We start from the raw sequence: 16654 nt of genomic DNA on the forward strand, positions 1-16654 counted from the left end.
CATGTACCATGCTTATTATTTTGAGGGGCAGTGGGAATATAAATAATAAGACCAAGTGTTCTGCTTTCCAAGAACTTACAGATTAAGTGAAAGATAGCTTTGTAAACAGACAGTATGGATATGGTGTGATCAGGTGATCAGGCAGGCATTGCTATTCTGGGAGCATGGAAGAGGAGGCCACAGGCCGTCCTATAGCAATCAGGGAAGGTTTCAGGAAGAGGTGATTCCTGAGTTACTATAAATGACCAACTACATTCTCCAGGCAAAGGATGAAGGAAAGAGCTTTCCAAGTAGAAAAGCTTAGGTGGGAAGGCCTGGATTTAAGCATGTGGCTTATTCTAGAGCGTGACAAAAGCAAGATGTAAGATGTGGATCAGGAAGTAGGCAGGAAGCAGATTATAAAGAGTTTTTTGTGTAACCTGAAAAGCTTAAATTTTCCCTGAAAACATGGGAGGAGCCATTGGAAGGTCACAAGGGAATGACATAATCAGGTTTTTGCTTTAGAAAGCTGATTTTGGAAATGGATCAAAAAGAGTATGACCATAAAAATCCAGTTAGAAGTCTTTTGCATGGATCTAGGTATGAAATAATGAGCTCAAAGTCAGAAGATAGAAGAGTTTAGAGAAAGGGGTGGATGTGAGAGACATCAAAGAGGCAAAACTTAGACACCAGATTGGTTGTGGGGGTGAGAGTGTGGAAAGTGTTGATGCTTCCCAGGTAGCTGGAGATGCCATTCACTGAATGAATCAAAAGGGACAACAGATCCTGATGGGAGTGGGATCTTTAACACTGATTAACAGTGATCTCCATTTGAACATGTCAGGCACACAGTGCCTGTGGCACAACCATGTAGAGGTGTGCCATAGGCTCAGGAGTGAGGCCTGAGCCAAGATATGAGTTTAAGGGGCATCAATATATAGGTGGTAGCTGAAGCCGTGTGAGTGACTCTGAGTGAATCCAAACTATCCTTCGTATAAGGAATACTGAAACATGTGGTGGGTAATATTGCCAAAAGTGCTTTACAGGTGATTTAAACTGTTGGTCACATTTATATTCTTAAACTCACCTTCAATAACAGATGGCAGCAGAACATTAAATCATAGCTGTGTGAAGATATTTCTCCCAGGAGCAAAACTAATGTAATTTAGATATGCAGTTTTCTAGGGAGATCTAAAAAATATTTTAAAATACCTGACTTCCCATTCGAATCACTGCAAATGCGTCTGAAAAATTCCAAGCTGTGCTAATTCAGTTAGTCTGGGAATTCAGTAATTCCCAGATATGTGTGTATGTATATATACACGTGTGTGTCTGTGTGTGTGTGTATTCTTCAAGTAATTCTACCATGTAGCTAGAAATAAATGATTGGCATGTCCCTAGACAATTCCTCCTGAATATCAGTTGTCTCGATTGGGTTTTGAACAAGAGCTCTAAAGCAAACAATTCATGACTAGGTGAGTCATACACTTCAGATTCCAAGCATCTTGCTAGCAAAGATGATATTTTTGTATAAAAACTAAATAGCCTGCCATGCATTTTTGCTTAACCAGATGGAAAATATCCCTCTTGTACATAAAAGTTTTGGAGTGCAGAGAAAAGGACCAAGACATCTTTTAAGAAGTAGCTTTAAACTTACCCAAATGCTCATATGGCAGAATTGATTCTTCAGGGTTGTGCCACATAAGACAGATGAGAGATGACTTTGACAGAGATATTTTGAAGGCAAATTCTCACATACACTATTTATAGATTACCTGTGAAATGGATTAAAACTCATTACATGTTTTAAATACTAAAATTATTCTGATTTTAATTTAACCTTCGATGATTCAGAAGACACATTAGGATCAGAACGTCATAAGTTTGGTATTAGGAACATCAGCTATTATATTGAAATTGCATGGCAGTGCTGGTTAAAAATATCTCCTAAAAAGTTTACTGTATGAAATGCCAGTGAGAGTTTTGCTTCTGGCCATAAGAAACCAGCTTGCAGCAGATTGATTCTTCCACCAAGAACAAATAGAAAAACTGGAATAAAACACACACACACACACACACACACACGCACAAACTGAAGGCCACTAGAAAGTTACTAAGGTAGTCAGGACCTAGGGTTACAGATTATGAAGAAAAGGGAAGCACAAAGTGAATTCAATGTTCTGCATTTTTTTCTCCTTGAGAGATTTGCTGATTCATGAATGGCATTAGTGAAGGAAATGAAAAGACAAGTGGAAACGAGCTGTTACGGCTGGGCGCAGTGGCTCATGCCTGTAATCCCAGCACTTTGAGAGGTCAAGACAGGTGGATCACTTGAGGTCAGGAGTTCAAGACCAGCCTCACCAATATGGTGAAACCCTGTCTCTACAAAAAAGTACAAAAATTAACTGTGTATACTCCCAGCTACTCGGGAGGCTGAGGCACCAGAATTGCTTGAACTGGAAGGAGTTTGCAGTGAGCTGAGATCGTGTCACTGCACTCCAGCCTGAGTGACAGAGCAAGACTCTAGCTCAAAAAAAAAAAAAAAAAAGAAAGAAAGTAGCTGTGAAGGACCAGAGAATACGAGTAGAACTTTCAGCAATTTAACAGGACTGAGAAGATAACAATTAGAATTCAAGGCTAGCTAGGTAAAGAAGCCCTAGAAAACACCCAGACTTTCACTGACCCTGAAGGAGTATGACTTATGAGTATGGTCAAATTGGACATAGACCAGACCTTATGAATTAGCTCAGTCCCTGATTGGATTAAGGTGATTGTCTCCTCTCTAATTGCCTACCAGATGCTAAAGAAAATCCTTTTCAGATGTAGATATCGTTTAGATTTGCGGCATCAATACAAAGTAAATACAAAGAAAACTACATTTAGGTACATCATAATAAGATTACTGAAAACCAAGGAAAGAGAAAATCTTAAAAACAGCTGCAATAAAAAAGGACACATTACCTGGAAAAGTACAACTATAAGACTTACCACTGACATTCCAATAGGAGAGATAAAATCCAGAAGACAATGGAAAAATATTGGTAATGTGCTGAAAGAAAATAACTGCCAATCAGAATTCCTTAAGCTACAGGTGAGTGCAGTGGAAGAAAGAATGACATCATAAGTGGTGCTGGGCCAACTGGATACCTACAATGAAAAGAGTAAATTTTGACCCCTTTCTGCACACCATATATAAAAAATCACTTCCAGGTGGGTTACAGATCTAAATGTCAAAGGGAAATATTTTCATGACTTTAAGTAAGCACATCTTTCTTTTTTTTTTTTTTTTGAGATGGAGTCTCGCTCTGTCACCCAGGCTGGAGTGCTGTGGCCAGATCTCAGCTCACTGCAAGCTCCGCCTCCCGGGTTTACGCCATTCTCCTGCCTCAGCCTCCCGAGTAGCTGGGACTACAAGCGCCCGCCACCTCGCCCGGCTAGTTTTTTGTATTTTTTAGTAGAGACGGGGTTTCACCGTGTTAGCCAGGATGGTCTCCATCTCCTGACCTCGTGATCTGCCCACCTCGGCCTCCCAAAGTGCTGGGATTACAGGCTTGAGCCACCGCGCCCGGCCAGCACATCTTTCTTAAACAGAATACAGAATGCACTGTAAAGGAAACGATTGATTTACTGCATAAATTAAAATTAAGAACTTCTGTTCATCAAAGGTACCATTAAGACAGTGAGAGGATAAACCACAAAGTAGGTGGAGATATTTGCAGTTAGTATGGCTGAAAGGAACTCATATCCTGAAAATATAAAAAATTCTGTCAAATCAATAGAAATTACCCCAAAGAAAAATGACTAAGTATACTTGATTGCAATTTCACTATCATGGATATCCAATGGCCCATCCTCCTGTGAAGACATTGACCGTCATCAGGGAAATACAAAATAAAGACTCAATAATACATCAAAGACCACTCACCAGAATATATATATATGTTCTGAATGTGTGTGTGTGTGTGTATGTGTGTGTGTGTGTGTGTATATATATATACACATATATATACATATATATGTGTATATATATATGTGTATATATACATATATACATATATACTCTCTCTATATATGTATATATATATATAGAGAGAGAGAGAGAGAGAGATGGAGTCTCACTCGGTCTCAGCCTGGAGTGTAGTGGCACAGTCTCGGCTCACTGCAACCTCTGCCTCCCAGGTTCAAGCAATTCTTTGCTTCAGTCTCCCAAGTAGCTGGGATTACAGGTACCCGCCACCATGCCTGGCTAATTTTTTGTACTTTTTTTTAGTAGAGACAGGGTTTCACCATCTTGGCCAGGCTAGTCTTGAACTCCTGACTTTGTGATCCACCTGCCTTGGCCTCCCAAAGTGCTGGGATTACAGGTGTGAGCCACCGCACCCGGCCGAGAATATTTTTTAAAAGTTTTAAAGGGAGCAGTATCAATTTTTGACAAAATTATGAAGCAATGGAACCTTTTACCTAGTTGGTGAAAATGTAGACGGTTTGGTTGTATAGGAGACATTGTTGGTGTCCTGCCTGTATCTTCTCAGCATTCACCACTTTCACACACTCTAGCCCAACAGTTTCCAACAGAAAAAAACCATTCATAACTTTGTTTGAGGACTTCCTTTAGGTGCCAGAACTAGCTTGTCCAGCACATGGGGCAGATCAAAAGAGGCGGGAAGTTAATATCCCTTAGGAGATGGCCTCAGTCATTGACTGATGGGTGTTAATAGGTAAATACCCCAGCCCCTCATCCCTCAGTTGGGGCAACACTGAGGTATGTTCAGTACTGCTTCCCAGAGTTTCCTAGTGGGGTTGAGTCTCAGTTGCCTGCAACAGGAATCTGTCTGATAATGATAGAGTGATTTCAGACTCACTTCTGCCAGGGGTCCAAGAAGGTTCATCAATTTCTCATGCTAATTTTTGGCTTAATCTTCCTATGCCATAGAGATGGTATTAGTTCAGGACCCATATCCACATGTGGTGCAGGCCTGGAGACTTTAATTTCTTGTAGACAACTGGCCTCCCTCTTCAACTAAAGCCTTGGACAAACAGCAAGCTTCTGTTTGTTTCTGTTGGACAGAGTGTTTTAGCCCTCATTTTATGAACAAGGCAGTTCTTCAGGCTCAAGACTTCACATAAGGAATTCATTTCCAACCTCACACAAGCCCAAGCTTGTTCCCAGTCCCTGGCCTTTAGAGCCCACATCTGATCTGAAGCTCATTTGAGCAGTGGTATCATCTCCTGATTACTGCTCTGTCTCAAATTTCTTTCTTCATTTTTGCCCCAGGGGATCTTCCTTTCTTTCTTTTTTTGAGCTCAGCTACTATAGTAGATGTTATCAGCCCCTGACTTTGCAGTACTAGCTCTACCTGCTAAAGGCTACCTGTAACCCTCACCTCTAGCTTTCTGCCTGAGAGGTTTGTGTTGGCTGTGGAGCACATCATCCTGCAGGCAAGCTAGAAATGCTGAAGAATATGCCCTCTCACCCTCCTAGTGCATTTCCCAGACATTGATTGATGGGAGTTTGGTAGAGGAATACCTTAGTTTCTTCACCTCTCAGCTGCAATAACTGAGATATGTTCTATTCAGCTCCAGTTACTCACGGTGGTAACATGTTGGACAATACATTGTTTAAGGGCTTTCTTTCATTTTCCATGTCTCCATTTTGACTTCCAGTGCATCCTGGAATCAGTGCCTAAACAAACTATTGACATTCAAATCTTTGCCTTGGGACTGTTTCTGGAGCATAGGCAGCATCAACTACAGCAAATCATATGAATAACCTGTGACCCAGAAATTCCTCTCCTGAGTACATTTACAATGGAAATATATATAAACGTATGCTTAATAACATGTACAAAAATGGCTATAGAAGTATATTCATAATGCTCCAAGATAGAAACAACACAAATGAACATCAAACATAAAATGACAAATAGATGGTGGTATAGTCACACAATGGAATACTATACCTCAAAATGGATGAATAAAATGAACATAACAACATAAGCATAAACATAAGCAACATAAACATAAGCAACAACATAACAATGCAGATGAATCTTGCAATCACGTTGAGCAAAGTAAGTCAGACTCAAAAGTATACATTTGGATTGCTTATATTGCAGTGTTGGTGCTGTATCGTTGTTGGGGCAATAAAATGCAACCTGGATTATAAACTATTTAGTAAGTGAAAAATGAAATAACTTATACTGTAATAGGGAAAAATAAGCAAGAGCTAATTTGGGGTTTCTTCCCCTTAAACATGATCTGAATTGTTAGGTGATCATGTTTATGAACATATTTATTGTTTTACAATATTAGCCTTAAAAATCCACGATATTCACTTATTTACTGATGTGCTTTATTATGTTAATATCTTAGTGGCCTTTTTTCTCCGTATCTGATTAATTACAAGCATACAACGACATCCATGATATGTATGTGCCTCTCATTTTAATTGATGCAATTAAAAAAGTGTGGCACAGGTTTTTCAAGTTTAACAAGCAGAAATTAATAAATGGATGGTTCACATTTTAAGTCATCAACATATCAAAAAGCAACCAGGGCAATTGCAGGCAACTTTTGGTTGAGATAATTGGTTTGCTGTTCCAAATTGAATCCTTTGGGGTCAACAATTTCTTCAGTAACCATATTAGCATATTTTAATACCTGTTGAATTTAGAGACTCACTAATATGCTTAGTAAATGGAATTGCTGTTTACAGTTATTAGCATATTCAATCTTCATCTTAGCTACAAGACACTGAAAGCATTATTAAAATCCCTTTGCAGTAACAGAATCTCCGTGAATGTCTAAGATCATTTCATTATGGAGCAAGCCGGAAAATATACTCCCTTCTTTTGAAGAGAATACTTTCCCTTTAGGCATGGGCTTCTAGGTGGGCCACCTGAAAGGTAGCTCATTGTGGGCTGTGGAATCACATTGCATGGGTTTGAATTCTGGGTCAATTACTCAGGAGTTGAGTAACCTCAGGCTACTTAGTTAGGCTCTCTATGCCTCAGTTTCTTGGTCTGTAAAATCAGAATAATACAAGTACAAGTTATAGTGAGGCTTAAATAAATACAATGCTCTTTGAACTGTGCCTGGCACTAATTAGACACTTTCATTTATTCAACTAGTATTTATTAAACACGTACTATGTTCCAGGGACTATCTAGGCGCTTGAATACATCAGTAAATAAAGCAAAGATTCCTGCCATAATGGAGTTTATTTATCTTCTAGCTAGGGAGGCAACAATAAACATAACATAAAGGGGTCAGGGTGGGTCTGAGAAGTGGTGACTTCTGGCAGTGGTGGCAGATGTTGACTGAATTTCTCTTGCTAGAAGAATTTCTATATTGGTGTGTGTAGGCCAGTCACCAGGATCAGGCACAAGCCATAAGCCTGGCAATAATTCAAGGAGGAAGATCCTCTAGACACCTCCACACTTCACCAAGACACTCCACTAAGTTACATGAGGAGAACGATGGAAAGTCCACTTAAATGGGAAAGACGAGATATGAGGTAAGAAAAAAAGAGAAAGTTCCTTGTTTCTTCTCCTCTGTGTATTCTAAATCCCTTCCCTATCTTTCCAAAATGTATTTCTAGCATATCTAAGGTATACATGTGTGTATGCAACCCAGTATGTGTTTTTGTGCCTGTCTGTGTGAGTTTTAAGCAATGCCCCCTGTTGGAGCTATGATGTATAGAGTCAGTTATAAATGAAATATATTAGCAATGCTTTCAGCAAATTACAGGAATAAGTTAGCCAAAGAGTTTGCAGCGGTCTCCAGAGGGCATAGAAAAATTTAATTGCCTCTCCTTGCCTGTGCCTGGCTTTTGGAGAATAACATCAGCTGCTTTTTGAATAAGAAACATGCCTCACTTCATGATTCTCCAGGTAACCACTGGCCAGTTTCCACTGCTGAATTAATTTTGTTCCAAGTTTTCTGTGCATATTAAATAGTATGTGGTGATTAATTGTCTCCTAAGGTCTTTAAGGCTCACAACCAAGATCAATTCCTCAATGCAAGTCAATGTGACTCTATTCCCTGTCTTGCCATGGCTCATGGCTACATTGTCTTTTTGTGTGTTAGGAGCCACACATCTGATAACTGCTCCTTTCCTCTTTAGTCCTCCCTGACTGCATCTGCCCTTCTTCAGGAAGTTTTGGAAAGATTGCGAAATGCACATGAATGCAAGCACCAAAACACTTCTGTTGTCTCAGCCATTTGCAAATAATTTAACAACGTACAAATTATTTAAAACCAATGTAGTCAGAGTTCTCAGAACCTCCAATCATACATTAGTTCTTGCTGCTATGGCAATCTGTGGGCATGTTTTTCCACTCCTCTGGGCACTTCATTGACTTTTTTCTATTATCATCTACATCAAATTTATGTTTATCCAACCTAAATTGTGTGGACATTATCTTTCTTTCCTCTAGTTTTCATGATTCAGCTAGCAGAATTCCACTGAAGACACCTTTCCCTTCCCATGAAGGAAGATGCAGTTCCTTCATCTTCTATTGGCTGCTCCCTTGTCTCCACAATAATTATTGAGCACCTACTATGTGCCAGATGTTCTTCCTTCCAAGCCTCAGGCAACTCTTCAGGCATTATTAATCTTTTGATATCAATGAGGAAACTGAAGCATAAAAGAAGCAAGTTATTGGCTCAAGGCAGCACAAATACCGAACTGAAAGAGCAGATTTCGAATCTAGATCTTCTGCTTCACAGCTCCTTTCCATTCCCTGCCTTGCCTTTTCTGCCAGATGGCACCTTATTCTCAGAATAGCCTTTATTATATTTCCATAGACTGCCTTCATTGGTTTTTTCTAGATCTCTAGACTCAAATCTGCCAAAGAGTCTTCTAGCCTATCTCAGCCATATTTGTGAGTGGAATAAATACTTAAAACAGCCCTACAGTTGCAACACCAATAAACTTCCCTCTAGTGAAAGTTCTAGTATATCTTGATGTGGGCACATAGATAGTGTTTACTAGAGAGAGGGCACCTAGTTTAGTCAGATCTCAAGAACTGGATCCTCTCCTTTATGTCAGGTCAAGACTTGCTTCACACTCCCTGGGGTGCAGGAGCAAAACAAGTCTTCCTTTATTTCCTGAGGTAGTGTCTTAGGGCTTTAGTTGTGCTGAAGGACAAGAGTGAAGGGGTGAGGGGGCATTTATACCAGTGGGAGGTTTTGACACCAATGTCTTTAAACGAAGGAAACTCAGAGAGCCAGAAATCTAATTTTCTATCTTCTGCAGGTTGACAAAGCACAACTTTTTTTTTTTTTTTTTTGAGATAGAGTCTCACTCTGTCACCCAGGCTGGAGTGTAGTGGCACAATCTTGGCTCACTGCAGTCTCTACCTCCCGGGTTCAAGCAATTCTTCCTCCTCAGCCTCCTGAGGAGCTGGGACTACAGGCATGTGCTGCCATGCATGGCTAATTTTTGTATTTTTAGTAGAGACAGGCTTTCGTCATGTTGGTCTTGATCTCCTGACCTTGTGATCCTCCCACCTTGGCCTCCCAAAGTGCTGGGATTACAGGTGTGAGCCACCACACCCAGTGTGACAAAGCACAGCTTATATTTTAAAAGTTTTTAGTGGGAGCAGGTCTCTTTGTGTGGTATATGTATATGGGAGTGGGGTGTGTGTGTGTGTGTGTGTGTATGAGAGAGAGAGAGAAAGTGAATTAATGAATTAATGTATGTGTGTCTGTAGTAGAAGTTCTCTTTCCCAGAGTGTGTAATTTGTGCAAGTCCAGTAATAATTGGCTAAACAGGCCAGATCTGCAGTATCTATCTGTCTTAGTTTTCTCAGGCTGCTGTAGCAAAAATGTGAAAGACTGGATGGCTTAAAGAACAGGAAATTATTTCTCATAGTTCTGGAGGCTGGGAAGTCTAAGATCAGGCGTCCAGAATGGTCAGGTTCTGGTGAAGGTCCTCTTTCCGGAATATAGGTGGCCATCTTCTCATTGTATGCTCACTTGGTGGAAAGAGAAAGAAACCATCTGGTTCTCTAGTGTCTCTTCTTATAACAGTACTAAGCTCATCATAAGGGTTCCACCTTCATGACCTAACTACATCCCAAATGCACCATCTCTAAATATCATTACACTGAGCATTAGGGTTTCAACATATAAAATTGGGGGGAACACAAACATTCAGTCCACTGTCTCTCCACTCATGCTCTTTTCATATTCTGCTGACCCAGAGGATTCAGACCCTCATTTTCAAAGCTCTTTTTCTTCCTTCATGCTCTGGCTCACTGCCTTCTACTTGAGGGACCCATCACCCTTTCTCTTCCTAGTTCCATTTTCTTCCTCTTACATGTACAAATCCTCCCTATCTTGAAAATGTCTTTATAGATTGAGTTTTAGTCCCAACTATGCATATGGGGCTTCAGGAAAGTCCCTACATTCCTGAAGCAGGAATTTGTGTTTTACAGTTCCTAGGGTCTTTTGTTGCTGATTGGCTGAAAGTTAGGTAAGCTAGAGCTTCAGTAAGGGGCTTTTGTTCTTCTCCTCTAGACCAGATCACAACAGGAAGACAGTCAGCCTGTTTCAATGGGGTTATCAATAAGATATTTCTGACTTTTCTTATATTTTTTGCTTTTTAAACACTTGTATATTTTACTCTATATTCCTTAGGAAATTATGGAATGATGAATCTCAGAGTAGAAGAGATCTAGAGAGTAACTGGTTGTACAGTCCATATCCATCTTTTAGTTTTCTTTCTGTCACTTTGTTACCTGACTTCCCAATCTCAACTTCATTTTTCATAGCCTCCTCTTTTACATTTTCACCTCGAGCGTTAGATTGCAGCAGGGATACATTTATGTTTCTTGTTTTGACTCTTTATTAATGCCTAAAGAACACCCCAAGGCTGGCCCACAAGGAGGTGCAGATCCCTGGGGAATGGCCACCTAGTGGTCAGCCTGTTCACTCAGCTACCTGTTGTGGATAAAAGCCCCAACAGTGTCAACTGCTGTGCTCAGAGCCCTGCCAGTGTTAATCCAAAATGAAACCATCCTTGATCATTGCAACCATGTTTCCTAATGCAAAACAGCATGGGCTGAGGCCAGCTCAAAAGGAGTCCTTTTACCCAAATGCAAAGAAAAAGGGTTTGGGTGACAACCATGTGAGTCAATAATTTAATGTTGCCTTGTAATCCTGCAGCTATTGGCATACAATTGTTTGGCCTTCTAAAAGTCCTGATTATTGGTTCCTTATCTTGACTGCTGACAACTGCTGAACTCCTTGCTCTACAAATGCCTCGAGCTTACTTCTGCCTACGTTCAACTTTATGTTTCATTTGTTTGTTTCCTTTTATCCCCATGAAACCAACAGGCCAAATCTCCTCTCATGTTGTCCTTAGGCCTAGTTTCCAAAGAAGGCAAGTTCTTGCCAAAGCCCTAAGTTCATACTACACTCACTATGCACACACATACACACACAGAGCGAGCGAGCGACAGCGAGAGACAGAGAGAGAGAGAGAAAGAGACCGAGAGAGAGAGAGAGAGAGAGAGTGCACACGAGAGAGTGAGAGAGCACAATTCCAAAATTAAACCTTTCTTCAAAGGCAAAATTACCTTTGTGTCCACTTGCTCCTGGAGACTCTCCCATCTGCCTACATCTTTTTTCTGCACCCCATTCATCCTGATCCTCTTGGTGCTTTATTATTAGAGATACAGTTAGAACCCTTCCAGGTGGACTCCAGATTCTTTTCAGGGCCTTTCAAAGCCTAGATTCTAGGAGTCTACAGTGGTTTCCCTTTCTGGTCTCCCCAGGTGACCAGCAGCCCAGTGACACTAACCAGATTTCCTGTCCTCCTGGTGCATTTATCAGAATCTCTGTCAGTTTCATTCAGGTGCTGAGCAGGAGGTAACACTGTAAAGAATAGCTGTTAACCAGTTCTCTCTGACCTCTATTGGCCCTAACTGACCCCAGAGCACAGCCCATAGAGATGCATTGTGCAGAACTAGCATGTTCATATGTCATTCTCTCAGGGGAGACTTTCCTTTCAGCCAGGAAACAATCATCTTTATCACCTTTTCAAATGTACACGGTGGCTTTCCCATACACATATTCCTGTGTAGCATGTGTGTTATTTTCATTTGTGGTCATTTTAACCGCAATCAGAACTATAGTAATATATAGTTACAGAGCATTCTGCATCCAGGAGTCTCACTGCTTTTTATAAACAGTAACTAATTGAGAGGAACTGCTGTGTACTTATTTAATAACACAGTTGTATCCTCTGTTTTAACAAAATGTTCAGTTCTTAACTGTTTATTGTCAATGTAATTTCCTTCACATAATACAAATTAATGAGGAGAGAAAAAAGCAAATTTGTTTTTCATTAGTTACTAATTTGAGGATTTCCAAGCTGATTAATCAGAGTCTTTACAGCCCATCCTTCCCACAACCCCTGCTTCTGTACACTCAACAGACCAAACATTTTTCTTCCTAAGAATTTCATTTGCAGTTAAACATTTGTTTTGATTCCTTAACCTATACTAATTTTACATTGGTTTACATAGCTGCATTTTTTATAATTCTCTTTTCTCTTGTTCCCTCTCTCACATAACTCACATGCACCTGATACCAGGACATACACACCTTTTCTTGCCCGTTTCTCTAGCAACTCCTCTTTTCATCTAATATCTCAAAATTATGCTTGCTTTTTTTCTTTCTTTCTACCCTGGAGTTTAACTCAGTGTCCTCAAGGGAGGTATCTTTCAATTTGGAGTTATCTCCAAACACACACACACAGACAGAGATGATAGCTTTCTGCTGCTAGGAAGATTATTAACTGCTCATACAACTTTATCACATGATTTTTTTGTGTGTTCTGACAGTTGCTTGTAAAATTGATATTTTACCTCAAGTTCTTCAACAGAGTTTCTATCATCACCATGTGCATTCTCCCTTATTGGGCTCATAGGAAAAACCCAATTATTAATTGTGAAATAAAAGACTTTTCAGCAGAGACAGATCCCTCTGTTTGCATAGGAACTTCCCAGCAAACCCATCTTCATGGTCCTGCAACCTGTGCAGTCTCACAGGGCCTGTGCTTTAGAAGGGTCCCAAGCTTGATGTAATGCTCTGTTGTTGTGATCTTGAAATTCTTAACAATTTTTAAAACAGAAATCCCTGCATTTTCATTTTGCACCAGGCCCCGCAAGTGATGTAGTCACTCCTGCTTCCCTGGTTGTGTTGGCTTCTTACTTCCAAACCAAATACAGTACTGATATTTGTAGGTCCTGGAACCCCATGTAGTCAAAGGGGTTGGACTGGCTCCTTGGTGTGTATTATCGAGGTGGAGGATGCATTAAGCTTCTCTCATCAGCAGAAACTTTCCACCACCCTGTTCACCTCCACTGAATCTCCTTTGAGTCTCTGGGGTCATTTGGTGACCTCCACTCCAACACATTTTTCTCCCCAGTCTGAGGGAGCAGTCCTAATCTGAACTTTGTCTCTTCCTCTTCCATTTCAAGTAATTTATCCTCAGATGATTGGGGGGTGGCACAACCCAATAATTAAATGGTAGAGACACTAAAACTAATATCCAAAAACCTTTGGCTCTGAAACCTGAGTTCAAATGTTCAACACAGCCGAAAAGAATCTTCTGACAGTGACTAAAATGACGCCTAGAAGAAGCAACCACCAAGAGGTGAGCTGTGGGAGAAATAAGGAAGCAGCCCTTTAAAAGATAGGGACTCAATGATAAGAATCAACAGAGATAAAAATAATACTTGGTCATTGGTTGGGCACAGTGGTTGACACCTGTAATCCCAGCACTTTGGGAAACCATGGCAAGTGGATTGCTTTAGCTCAGGAGTTTGAGACCAGCCTGGGCAAGGTGGCAAAATCCTGTCCCTACCGAAAAAAAAAAAAAAAAAATTAGCCATGCATGGTGGTGTGTGCCTGTACTTGCAGCTACTTAGGAGGCTGAGGTGGGAAGATAGTTTGAGCTTTGAAGGTAAAGGTTGCAGTGAGCCATGATTGTGTCACTGTGCTCCAGTCTGGGCAACAGAGCAAGACCCGTGTCACAAAAAAGAAAATAACTGGGTCTAAGGAAAAGGCACATATTCATTGCTTATGAAGATATATGCAAATAAATATGCAAAATGAAGTGAAAGGAAAGGGGACAGTTCTTCCAATGAGTATAAAACTGATTGAATGTCAGCTGTCATCTCTATTACTTAAGGGTTCATTGTAAAGGAAAGCTGAGACTATACTGGAAAACAAATGTGACAAGAACTGAACCATATCTTTCTCTTTTAAACATACATATACACACACAACAGCAATGACAATATTATTTTACCTGACTTATTCTGTTGGTCAAGTGTCTTTATTGTTTTTCTTAGGTGCTGTTATTTATTAATGTATCTAGTACTTGATGTGTATTTTCATAATACGAGATTAATTCATGACCTTTCCTTTTAGCACCTCTATGTTCCACGTTGATGATGACATTCAATGCATATGCAGTAAGATTTGAAGAGTAACAGCTAGAACAGACTGCTTGGATTCAAATGCCTTTTGCTGTTACCAGCTCTGTAACCTTGGATGCATGTCTGAACTTCCCTATGCCTCAGTTGCTCCATCTATAGAAAGGTTGTCGTGAGGATTAAATGGGTTAATATGCTCAAAACACTGGAGTGCCTGGCACATCCTAAATACTCAATAAACGTCAGCTCTTATGATTTGTGTTGGCTTTCCTGTCTGCCTTGTGAGAAAGCAGAGCTGGTGCAGTGTGTGGTGAGGGACTGCTTTCTGGGGCTAGAGCCACATTTTCTGCTCAAGGAAAGGCCCATGATTTTCCCAGGGTTCTGCAGCATCCTCACCTCCCATGGTAGGAGCAAAGCTTGACTGGAACATACAGCTAAGGACCCTCTTCCCAACCTCTTTCACCTTCCAGGCAAAGGTGATATGTTCCATGCTTATTTTCTGAAGAGATTTGTCAGAAAGAAAGTTTCTCACCATTCACATCCAGAGAAGACTACAGAAATACAGCTGTACAGTGTGCATAATGTTACTTCCAGGTGTTGATAAAGCTTGTGCAGTGATGAATGAGACAGCTAGATGAGGATAATATACCCAATGCATAAGTAAAAACAAAACATATTACACTTTGGGAAAACCTTTCCGGGAAGTCAGTAGGATCAAATTGTGGAAATTCTAACATAACTGATAAGACTAGAGCACCTAAAGAAAGGCAGTCACCTTTGTCTCCACATCTCTGCAGCCCTTACAAAGCAATCAAATCAAACCGATCATACAATAAAATATTTAGAACATATTATATTTTGGTTTAACCTGCTAACACAATGTTAGACCTTGGCATTTTCCACTGCTTAGAGTTTCTCTGTGAGAGGAATTCACCCCATTAGGTGACAGCTGTCGCTGTCCTTGGTACTAAAAAACATTCAATCTCTCTTCTTTTTTTTTCAAATGCAAACTAGGAACATTTGTGACTTGCTTTCATAGTGTATAAAGCACTTGGATTTTTAATTGATTATTTTTTAGAACAGCCAAGCTTGCCGTTGGAGAATTCTTTGAATTTTCAAACAAAGCCCAATGCCACAGAAACCCTGCAGAGTCACGGAAAAAAAGCAATATTACATCCCAATGAAAGCATTTGGTTTCAGGAGCAGCCATGCTAACATTCATCAACATCCTTCACTGCCCCCAGTAGATGCACTGAAGTGGACTCCTGCTGGATGAGATTGTCATGGTCTCTGACCTTCCACTTCTCTCCCCACACATATTTCAGATCCTCAGACTGCACTTACTGACCAAAGTCAGAGAGCCCCCAAAGAAGAAGCCAAATTATCAGAAGGATAGGAGCCTGGATAGGAAGCAAAAGGAAAGAAAACAACCTTTATGTCCCTAACTGGTGTCTTTAACAGCTTCTGTCTAACGGGGCTATGTGAGAACATCAGGAAGATTATGACAGCACGGTAGAATCCTCTAAGCCACCTCTGCTCCCTGAACACTGTGCATTGTCAACAGTTGAATTGCCAATTGCTTAGTCTAAGCTTTTTGAGTGCTTTTTACTGGTCAAAAAAATAATAACAGGTTAAAAGAATAGTTTCCAATCCCTACGTTTACTCACATCACAGTTGGGTGACCCTTTTGTTCTTTTGGGTGCAGCAGCCCATGAGGATAAAGGGACAATAGAGATATAACAGGCTAGTAGTATATTTAACCCAACATACTGTGACACTAATGGAAGACATCACAGACATGATAATATTAAGCTATTTGCATTAACTCTCCCTTGTTGCTGGCAATCATGCTGTGACAAGTGTCATATTCAATGAGAAGATAACCTTAAATATTCCATTTTGACACAAACATCTTTTACTACTAACAAAATTCCCATAAAAACAAGTGCTTCTACATATATTGCTCTTGCATACACTGACTTAAGGTAAGGAGATGACAAAGGCTGCCTAATTAGCAAGATGTTTTGAAGCTAATACTCAGGAGAGCTTATGCTTCTGATTTCCATTTGTAAATATATTCATTTTTCCCCAATTGTATGAAATCTGAAACTAGTCAGACTTTTGATTGGCTTTAGTTTTTGTTTTGTTTTGTTTTGTTTTGCACAGCAAGGGTGGGGCGGGGGGTGCCGAGTAGAATTTCCCTGTATCTAGTGTGAAGATAA

The sequence above is a fragment of the Colobus angolensis genome, unplaced genomic scaffold, assembly GCF_000951035.1.
Source record: "Colobus angolensis palliatus isolate OR3802 unplaced genomic scaffold, Cang.pa_1.0 Scaffold203, whole genome shotgun sequence".
NCBI lineage: Eukaryota > Metazoa > Chordata > Mammalia > Primates > Cercopithecidae > Colobus > Colobus angolensis.